We start from the raw sequence: 10,723 nt of genomic DNA on the forward strand, positions 1-10,723 counted from the left end.
ACGGCATACCATGTAGATCCCAAGGTTGTATCAAGTTCTTCTCTAGCTGGGGTGGAGCAGTGGACGGGCGAAAGAGGCATGTAAAGCATATCCGTTGGCATCAGTTCCTCAAATGCTGGTGCACCTATATGCTGCATGGAAGCCTGTCCTGCAGAGACCTCCACGCTTTCAATGTTGCTGTCTTCTGGACACCAAGTTGCTAGTTCAGATGATGTCAACAGAAGGGAGCTGGAAGGGGGAAGGCTCATGCCTGTCTGGCTTTCCCTACTTTGCATGTGGAACCTAGTTTGAGTGCCTGCAAACCAAAAAACCAGTAGGCTACGTGTGTAAAAGGTCTGTTCCCTGTAAATGATATTACAATATTACCAAGCGTGGATGTCGGAATAGCTGTTTGTGTTTCCTTGTCCTGAACCCTTTCCGCTACAGATTCTGGCTTGTGCGGTACTAATGTGTAATGGAACCCATATTGGCTGACTATCTGGTAGGGCACAAATGGTTCAAGGGGCAGTCCATCCAGCACTAGCACTGAAGAAATAGAGCAATACCAACATGACACATACAAAAAATGCAGAAAGGCAATTATGCAATACAACTATGAAAAAACAATATGGGATATGATGTGATTGCTGCTCTCCTGTGTTTACAAGGAGGAGCTATGAATCTCAAGAGTAATTGCCTATGCATTCATTTTAACCACCATGGATTTTATCAAGAGTGAGCATAAATGAATTGGGCATGTACCATTTTCCGGACCCGCTGATGACATGGATTGTTGTAGGCTGAAACATTCACCCGCATCGCTTGCCGATTCCATCCTTTCCACGTCTACAATACAAACACGTTATCACACCTATCACTGTAACAGGCTGGTATAGGACAAGTACGACAAAAACATCTTAAACTGGAACAGATAGGCGGGAGCATGAATGTGCAGCAATGCCTAATAAGAGCTTTCTACGGAACGTACCACTTGCACTGGCTTCAGTGAAGCTGGTGGACTGGACCTGTAAACGAAACTATTTACTTGTGGTTCCAATTCATAAGTCAACATCTCATAAGATATGTAATAGATTGGTTTTCACAAATCTGCCTAGAAAAAACATTCCTTGTACAGATACCTCTTATGAAAATTGTTCCATACCCCACATTACCAGAAGCAATGGGGTAGAGTATCGCCCATGGCGACAAACTCCCCATTCATAATCTCAAAATAAAGTTGTCACTTGTTTTTCGAACATGCAACCTGTATTTCCAGCATGCATTAATGCAGTAGAGAAAATGAAACCTCACGCGCAAATTTGCTCGCTGAATGGGAGCCCACAAAAGGACAAAGTACCGTTCATGTTCGTATATGACGCGCGGCTAAATGAAAACGTGCATACGCCCCTTCATTATATATGTTCTCATAATAATCCATCCCATCGGTAAGCGACATTTCCAGCAAGCACTACGAGAATGGCAATCTCAGCTCATGGGTTTCCCTTGCAAAACCCACATTGCTTAGTTTTAGGGATCGAACTTCGCCGGCTGCGCCAATGCCGAGAAAAGCGTGTAAACTGCGTTGCAGGCACGCTTTTCAGGGCTAGATCCTATCAATTATTATGTCCTTTTGCGGGGTCCCATTTGACATATACGAGAACTGTGACCCACCTCAGCAGACCGCGGCCGAGTTGGTTCTGGAAATATTGTGGGCACGGCGTCAGCCTTCAGCCGCTTTCGTTTCGGAACTCCAAGTCGGATTTGTAGAACATCCGTTTCCATGTACGCATCCTCCGCAAAGTGTGAAGAACAAACGCGGGACACATGTATTTCTCCTTGTACGTCAGGATGTCTGCTGGCGACTACTGTCTCCCATTTTCGCCTCGTGTCACTGTCCCTCGGCTTGTGGAATGTCACTTCTGGGTTAGAGCCCGAAGTGTTCGTACACCCAGTAACGTAACACCGTGTTTCACGCGACATGGTCGCGTCAGAACTCGCAATCACAAGCGGAAGTCGGCGTATTTATCGATGACTTTTCGCGAGGTAAATGGCGACGATGGCGACTCAAACCCGAAGCAGACGAGCTCGGAGACTGTCGTCTGCGCAGCCCTCCCATTCGTGCGGCTGCGTTACGTCATCATGATGTTACTATCGCTGGGCTTCCTTAGCTTCAGAGGCGGCGGGAATATTTAAAATTCGTTTATTCAATATGTACGGCGTTCTCGAAAGAGAAATTTGGCCAACTAGATTGTGAAATGATACCGAACATTATGGTATGTGTCTCATACACACGTTCCCGGATGCGATAGTCCCTTTAAGTCAAGCAAATGTGCGTGTAATATTTCGCTGCTCTTTTCTTATTTTCTCTACTTTTTATGTAGAAGAAAGCATCCTGCGTAAAAGCTGAATAGTGTTCTACCAGTGGAAGTGGGGTTGTTTGTTTGATTTTGTTCGATATCTTGACGAAGTAAGCAGTGTTTAATTTTGCAGGTTTTTGAGCAGAAATGCTGGTATCTGAGCACGGAGTAGAAATATTTCTCTGCTCCTTAAGAAAATTTGTACGTCGTTTTCCAAGCAGACCGCGTTTAGTTTAAGCAAAATAGAAAAAAATGAAGTTGTGTACGCTCTATGATGATCCGCCGCAGGCTTAGGCCTTTTCCCCGATGAGCAGTGTTTTGTATGCGATGTCGCCATGTTGTCCTCTGTGCGTGCGTGCGTGTGCTTTCTTTTTCTTTTTTTTTTCTTCCTGATTTGTGACGCCATCGTGGCATGTCTGGACTTGTTTAGCAGTGTTGCAGTTCTTCCCGCTGCTAGTATCTTGTTGGTGTCATGTTGTGCTAGCCGCGTGGCGATGTGTCGTGACCTGTGGTCTTAAGCCTTTTCCCTGCTCACCTAAGGAAATTTGTGTATCCGTGTCCTGTGCTTTCTTTACGCAAGGGCAATGCGTCTGTGTATGTGGCACTATCAGATACCAGACATGAGTGCCTTTTTCTTGGTTTATTGGCATATGCTTCCGGTCGAGCACAAGCGCGCGCAATTTTTCGCTGCTCTCTTCTTCAAATCACCGATTTTACGCAGAAGAAAGTCGCATGGTGCAGCTGAGAAGAGGGTTTCTCTGATTGTTTGTTTGATTTTGTTGGGTGTTCGATATGTTGAGGAAGTCAGCTGTTAAAGGTATCCGTGAAGAAATGCTTGCATCTGAGCGCAGGATAGGAAGCACGGCACCCTCAGTGTAAACTAATTATTTTGGATATGAGTCTGCTTCCCTGCATGACAAGGCTGAAATGGGAAGAGAGAAAAAATTGGAGCGCTTCATTAGTAGCGATCCAAGTAATAGGGCAATTATAGTTTCCATAGAAAGTTGGGCTCCTAAAATTATAGTTTAGTTGTAGTTTTTCTAAACTGCAATGCAATAATCATTAATATAGTATAGGAATGCTATCGTGTTCCCGTAAAGGCGTTCTGTCTTGTGCTTTCGCGCCTTTTTGCTCGCAATGCGCGAATGGAACTTTGCCCACCCGGCTTCCGCGCCTTTTTTGCTCGCAGGTGTAGCCTCAGGCAACGAATGTATGGGCATAGAAAGGGTCATGTATTACATAAGCCTGGAGGTGATGTTGAGTGGTCTCACTTATTATTTTAAAAGAGCAGTGGCAGTTTACTGTAATTCTAATGACCATGATGAGCCTTTGGGGTGAAAATCGTTAATATGCGGGGTGCTTTTTTGTTGAATTTTAATGAGAGAATCAATGTCATTAAGAGTAGGACAAAGGAAATAATCTTGCGATTCAATAAATAACAGGAGTCTTTGCCGGTGTCTTCTTCTTCAGACAGGATGTGATGACGTCACGCAGTCTGTAGCAATGCATTGACCGTTACTGGAAAAAAGTGTGGCAATAGAAAAATAGTGTGTATTGTCCTGGGCAGATTTATGATGAGCACTGTTTTTGAATAAGAAGAAATAGTTTGATGCTGGTTTCCTTCTTTGTTTCTTTTCGCTTTTTCCCCCCTTGTCTGACAAACATGTGCTGACATGCCTGGGCTTGTTCTGACATGCTTTCCTTCTGCATGTAGTTTTTTTCCTTTTGTACAAGGCATATTCTTGACGATAGTGCTGCCTTGAATGGGAGTAGAGCAATTCTTAATAATTTTGCGATTCATTTAGTTCAGAGAGTAACCGCGAGGGGGACAGGTGTGTGACTTTATGTCTTGCTGAACCTTTTTTTTTTCCTGTACAGTAAGACTTTGGGAATGAAATGCTACAATCTCCTCTTGTCTATGGTGTTTTTCTGCAATAGTTCCCTACGCAATCATTATAGTAGAATAAAGGAAATAATCTAGGGATAGTGATTCAATAAATAACAGGTGCCCTGTCTAGAGCGTACGCGTCCTTGAGCGACGCACCTGCATGATGACCGCATACCGAGAGACTATTGTTTCAGGTTGACCTTGTCTAGAGGAGCATTAGTGGAAAAAAACTGTGTAGCCCTGAGACAATAGGATGACGTCACGACCAATGAGAACGGCCTGCAGGGGGCGCAAGGTTTTACTTCTCTCTTGGACACTGACGGGTCTCGACACGCAAATTCTGCTCCTGGCGTTGGCCGTCAGTGGAAGAGCGTAGCTTCGGTGGGGTTCTGTCTGCCTCTGATGGGGTGCGGATGCGTGGTTCGTCACTGGTGAATGGTGTTCGACGATGCAGGTGGATTTTGTGACGAGCGGATTTACAATGAGGGAATGCTGTGAACGGGAAAAATGATGGTGAGTGTCTTTTTCACTCTGTTCAAGTGTTTGTTTGTTTTCCTCTGTTGTCCAGCAGTCGTACAATTTGTGCCGACGTGTTCTGACATGCCTCGATATGCATGCTTTCCTGTGTTGACGTTTTTTATTTTTTATTTTTTGACAAGGAACATTGTTGTCTTGACGATAGTGCTGCCCTGAGTTCTGCGCTCCTGTTTACCCGTACTCTTTGTTGATTTGTTGAGTACCTAGTCCTCTTATTTGCCGTTGATGGAGTTACGTGTTAGGATATTTTGTTCTTTTGCAAGTCTCATTTAGTAAAACTTTGGAATTCCTACGATCAGCTTTCATGCATGGTGCTCTTCTGCAATAGTTTCCTATTCAATCGTTATAGAAGAATAAAGGAAATAATCATGGGATAGTGATTCAATAAATAATAGGTCCCCTGTCTAGAGCGTACGCGTCCTTGAGCCACGCAGGTGCATGATGACGTCATACTGTGGCTTCATTGTAGATTGACCAAAGGAGCATTAGTGGAAAAAAACAGGGTAGCCCTGAGACAATAGGATGACGTCACGACCAATGAGAACGGCCAGCAGGGGGCGCAGGAATGCTCTTCTCTCTTAGCCTCACGACCAATGAGAATGGCCAGCAGGGGGCGCAGGAATGCTCTTCACTCTTAGCCTCTCGGAGGTGGTCGCCCCAGAGGGCGCTAGGAGCGCGTATGCGTAGCGGCCGCGGAGCGGCGCCCCAGTCAGTTTCTCTCCGGCTGTCGCGGAAAGCAGACGTGCGCTCCCTGCGCTCGCTCAGTTTCTGGCGGGCTGTCACGGAGAGCAGTCGCATCGGTCTGCGCTCCTGCTGTAGTGAGGTGATTTGTTGTGTAACTAATGCTTTCGCCAACTTTGTTCCCGCTTTGTTTGCGATTTTCGTGCCAGTGCACGTCGGGTGCTGGTTGCTGTTCTCCGGGCATCCCCGCCATTTTCTATCTTCTTCTGCCTTGGAAACGGTTGTAGGGCTGGCGTGATTCTTAATAATTTTGTTGTGAGATTAGTTGAGAAAGTTACCGCTAGGGGGTGCAGCTGCGGGGCTTTATACAGGACAAAAAAGCATTACGAGTCAGTTTCTGCCTGCCTCTCGGATGGAGCAGTCGCATGGTTCTGCGCTCCTGTTCTGGTGGGCTCATTTGTTGTGTAACTAATTCTTTTTGTTGTTAGCTATTGATGGTTTGCATACTCTTGCTTTCCCATCCTCTGTATTACGAGTGTTTTTCTCCTTGCATGCCCAGAGCTGTCCTAACCTGCCCAGACATGTCATGATGACGTCACAGCTGACGTCACAGGATGTCCGGAACTGGTGGTCATAGCTGCGATGCTTTGCAACCTGCTTCTGTGCTCCGTCGCCCAGCGACGGTCAGCGGCCTTTCCGGGCCGCTTTCTTCAAGATGGCGTCGTTGATCTTCAACTAAACTCCTTCTCTCCACTATCTCTCTATCTATTTTTTTTCTTTTTTATGGACTCTCATAGTGCACAACGCTCAGCTGGTCTGGACACGAGTTAGATGCTCCCCAATTAGTGTGGTGGCTCCCTGGAGGGTGCTGATTAATGTGGGGGTCCCAATTAGCTCTAATTGCTAATTAAATCGTGTTCAGGCCAGTTGGGCGTTGTGCACTATGAGAGTCCAGTACCTACTACTTACCTCTAGGCATTTTTCCTTTGCATTTCCAATATTTTCACTTCTAGCACGTAATTACGTGTCACACAAAACATGCAGAGACTTTTGAACAGCATTCGTGGCAATTAGAGCACTCGAATGTTAACAAAAAATCTGTATCTGTTCAGATATTAATTGATGTCTTGCAATTATGTAGGTGTCTTATGTAGGGCCTCTTCTGAAGCTCCCTAAATTTCTAATGATTTGCACCGTTGAATTGATCTACAGATCGCCTGCTCCCAAAGACCAACCATAAGCTCAGTTATGTCCAGAAGCAGTTTTACCTGAATGAGCTGTCTGCAGATGATGGCTGAAATGTTTTGTCCTTGTCTTCATATTCGCTGCAGCTTTCCAACGTATCACGGATGGGAGACACAGGAGGTGGAGGAAGCCCGGAGTGGCTGGACTTCACAGGGGATGACATAGTTGGAATTGATGATGCGGGGAGCATGCCAGGGATATCAAATGGGAAAGACAGGTCTGTCTGCGTGCCACACGTCACCAGTGAATGTGCAGACGTGTGTACTTGGGTTGCTGATAAAAAAAAACATTATTACTCTGCCCTTGTGGATCTAAACAGGGATACCTGTTGATGTTGCCTGTGGCTCGCCAGTGTGGTGGCTTACTTCCTCTTCTGCTAGCTCAAGCATTACAGGGGTACTGCTGTCCTGGTACGAAGAAGAGCACGCCATGTGTCATTGTGATGAATACACTACGCATCATGAAGGTGGAAAATGTTAAATTATTTATAAATCACATGTGTAATGTACCATGTCTAATGTGTCGTGACTATGTAGCAGTGGTATTTCTTCTGTTACTTACCTCCACTTCATAGTCAGTTATGTGGGAAAACTCATCAACATCACACAGAGGTGTCCCTTCAGTAGATTTCATGCTCTGAAATGTTACAAAATACTGAAAGTTACTGAACTATGAATTTCCTCATACAAATTCACAACAGTGCAATAAAGTAAAAGCTTATCATATTGGCCAGGCTATATGAATTGTTCCAACTACTGTACATAGTAAATGGATAAAGAATTGCAACATCATAAAAATAAAATTTTATCATAGAGTGTATGTGGTGAGAATATGCTGCACGTCTTGCACATTTGCTGTACATTCCGAGATTCTATCATTATTGGGTACATACAAGACTCAAGTGAAAAATCATCCTGAATTATTCTTTATGTATACGTTATACTCACAGGTGCACATTGACATCATGGTCATATTTATAGGCTGTAGTAAAATCCATTCATTACACCCCAGAAATTCTGAGTAATTCAGTCAAAGGCCTGTCATCTAACTGCCTGAAAGAAGACCGTTACTATATATGGTGTGACATATAGCTTTGCATGCTTTAGAGAGTGCAGTTTGTAGGTGATGTATGAAACAACATTTCAAAAAGGTCATCTATAGGGCTTAATGTGTAAATATATCTACTGGGTCAAAACACCTACAAAACTTGTACAGCCCCGGTCAACCTTAATAATAACATTGGAAAAAATTCGGTCTCATTTCCCAGCGCGATAACAGCCACCCTTGGGGCACTGGGGGAATGTTAAGTGAACAAAATCATTACGTTAAACTAACAGAATAATTTTGTTCCATTAAAATTTCCTCATGGCCACAAGGGTTGCTGTAATCGCGCTCGGGAACGAGACCACTCTTTTTTCCGTGTTATTATTAAGGTTGACCGGAGCTGTACATTGTCTCTGATATGTTTAGCCACAGGGAAGTTGTAGAAAACACCCCACACTTCACAGACGAGCACAACATAAGAGGTGGAAATAATTCATCATGTAACCCATTTGTTTTCTGGGCGAGCTACCAATACAGAAAACATACCTTTAACATAGTCAGGAATGAAGTTTGGCCACACATGTGGGCATACGTGTGGTCGCGGTGCTGAGCGCTTGTGGAACTGCTCTGCAAATACTATTACACATATTATATGATAACGAATATTGTATCTTAGAATCTCTCCTCCCTGCCCACCTCAGCTGCTTCAGATTCCACTGAAGGGCTTGCCTGTAAACAGAGAAATCATACATAAGCAAAGAAAGCAAGGAAAAAGGAACAGATACAACTACATGTTCCAGTAGAATATATGTACAACAACGAACTGGTCATTATATAAATATTCCACATAAATGTAGCTTATAGGTGGCAAGTACTATAAAGGACTAATCGAATTGTATTTTTCCTATGATGAGATAATCTGAGCTCGGTGACTGTAAGACTGTGTGACTGTGTAAGACTGTGTGACTACTAACTCATTTAGAGGACCAGGAGACCTATAATAACCAGATGAGCACACACAGGGAGGGTGATCGGCTTTAGCTACAATAAGGAAAAAAAATACTTACACTTCTGCGTCGTTTAGGCGAATGTTGTTCTGGCTGGTAATCGGGCAGGTTTTGTGTCGGCACTACACCTTGTCGTAAACGACGTGGAGCTCGGTACCCAGCACGTTGAAGCGATTCAACATCCCCTTCGTAATCGCTAGTCTGGAAATGTTCACAACAAACACGAGCAGTGGATGGCACAGCACAGTCTTTCCACTCCGGCCGTCCGATTGCTTCGCACCACCGAAGACGGATCGTTTCATCGATTGGAATCATATGACACTGGATGCTCCGTGGACACTGTAGTGAATTGGGACAACCAACAACCCAACATCTTTTCGACATGTCAGGAAAAGGCACACAGCCAGATGTACAGTAGGCAAATAGACGAAGACACAAATCAGGAAACCACTGCACCAAGCAAACGAATTGACTGAACTGCGAGGCACAGGGCCGCTTAAATAAGCTTAGTGTTTTCGGAAGCGTAAGCATCTTTATTGTCTGTGTAGTGGCCGGCACTAGAGCCGGCAGAACCCTGTGAACAACACTCAGGGTCATCCTTGCCCCGACAGCCGGGCGCCGACGAGAACCAGCCGAGGTTATACCGAAGGCCAAGCTGGCTAAACATGAAATAATACTTTTGTATATGCCGCCAAGACACCCTGGAAAAATCGGTCACCACCACAGTCACATACACCACAGCGAAGCACAGTTCATGGCCTTCCTGGCTTTGCATTCCGCATTACCAGACGATGCGACAGGCGACCAGAACGGAAGTTGCCATCATTGAGACTTCCGCTCCTATTACATGTAAATGCCGCAGGACAGTGACACGTCACGATGACGTGTCGCCGAGCCGGCCGTGGTTACGTAAAGTGGCTTGCTGTTTCCCCACACGCCAGTTCGCCACAGTGCGGCGCCACGTGTTCTTCTTTCGCCGCTCCGTTAAAATGCGCTCCTGAGAAAGCCGCTCGCGCGACGAAGGTAAAATTTCGGTTCTAGACTCAGAAAAATGTCTTCTTTCGAACGAAACCAAGAAAAAAATCGTTTCATAGTCCCTTTAAAGTCTCACCACATCACCAGATTCGTGCTCGTTCCATACGCACTTCGGGAAGGTAGATCGACCCCTCTCCTCTAACACAAAGGCAAAGAAAGCGCAGAAATGTCGTCTGTATGTGTCAGAAGGACGCACGGAACGAACAACGTTTTTTCATGTTTGGGCCAAGTTCGAGGCGCCCCCAATGCTTCAGAAAACAAAATCTTGAGAAAAAAAACAATTTGGGTCCTACATACACACTCCCAAGGGAATGCACACAATTGTTTTCAGCAAAATCTAAGCGGATCGAGCTACACCTCCGGCTGGTTTTGGCTGGAATGGCCCAACTGTTACTTTTTCTGCTATCACTCAGTCGGCTGGCTTTGGAACCTCCTTTCGTTGGACTGAGAGCGATTGCGCTCAAAAAGTCATCGCGCGTTATGGTCCGGTGCTCGGAAAAGCATGATGTTCGGCAATTTTTCCCGATGGGGTAGATCATGAATATCACTGTCAATTATCATTATTTGAGTGAACTCGTCACGCTCTTCATGTTGGTGAGGTAAAAAAGTGAGAACTTTGCGACTTACTCTCGTAGAAATTTTCATAATTAAACTTACGTTACACGAGACTCACATCAGGAGGTGGCAAAATCCTAGTAAGAACAAATGCCGTTGACCGCATGACTCTAGGTGGTGTAGTTTTTTTTATTATAATTCAATGACACGTTTTCTGGGACACTCTGCATAGCCATCACTGCTCTATCACTGTTCAGTGACAACTGAGTGCTGCAAAGTGTGCATGTTTGTGAACTTGCAAAGAGCCCAAGGGACTGTAGAAAATGTATTGTTGCCAGGTCATTTCTCATTAAATCGTGGAGTTCCAATGGCTTGTGTACCTGCATTCTTTTATT

This window comes from Ornithodoros turicata, chromosome 3 (assembly GCF_037126465.1).
Source record: "Ornithodoros turicata isolate Travis chromosome 3, ASM3712646v1, whole genome shotgun sequence".
Lineage (NCBI taxonomy): Eukaryota > Metazoa > Arthropoda > Arachnida > Ixodida > Argasidae > Ornithodoros > Ornithodoros turicata.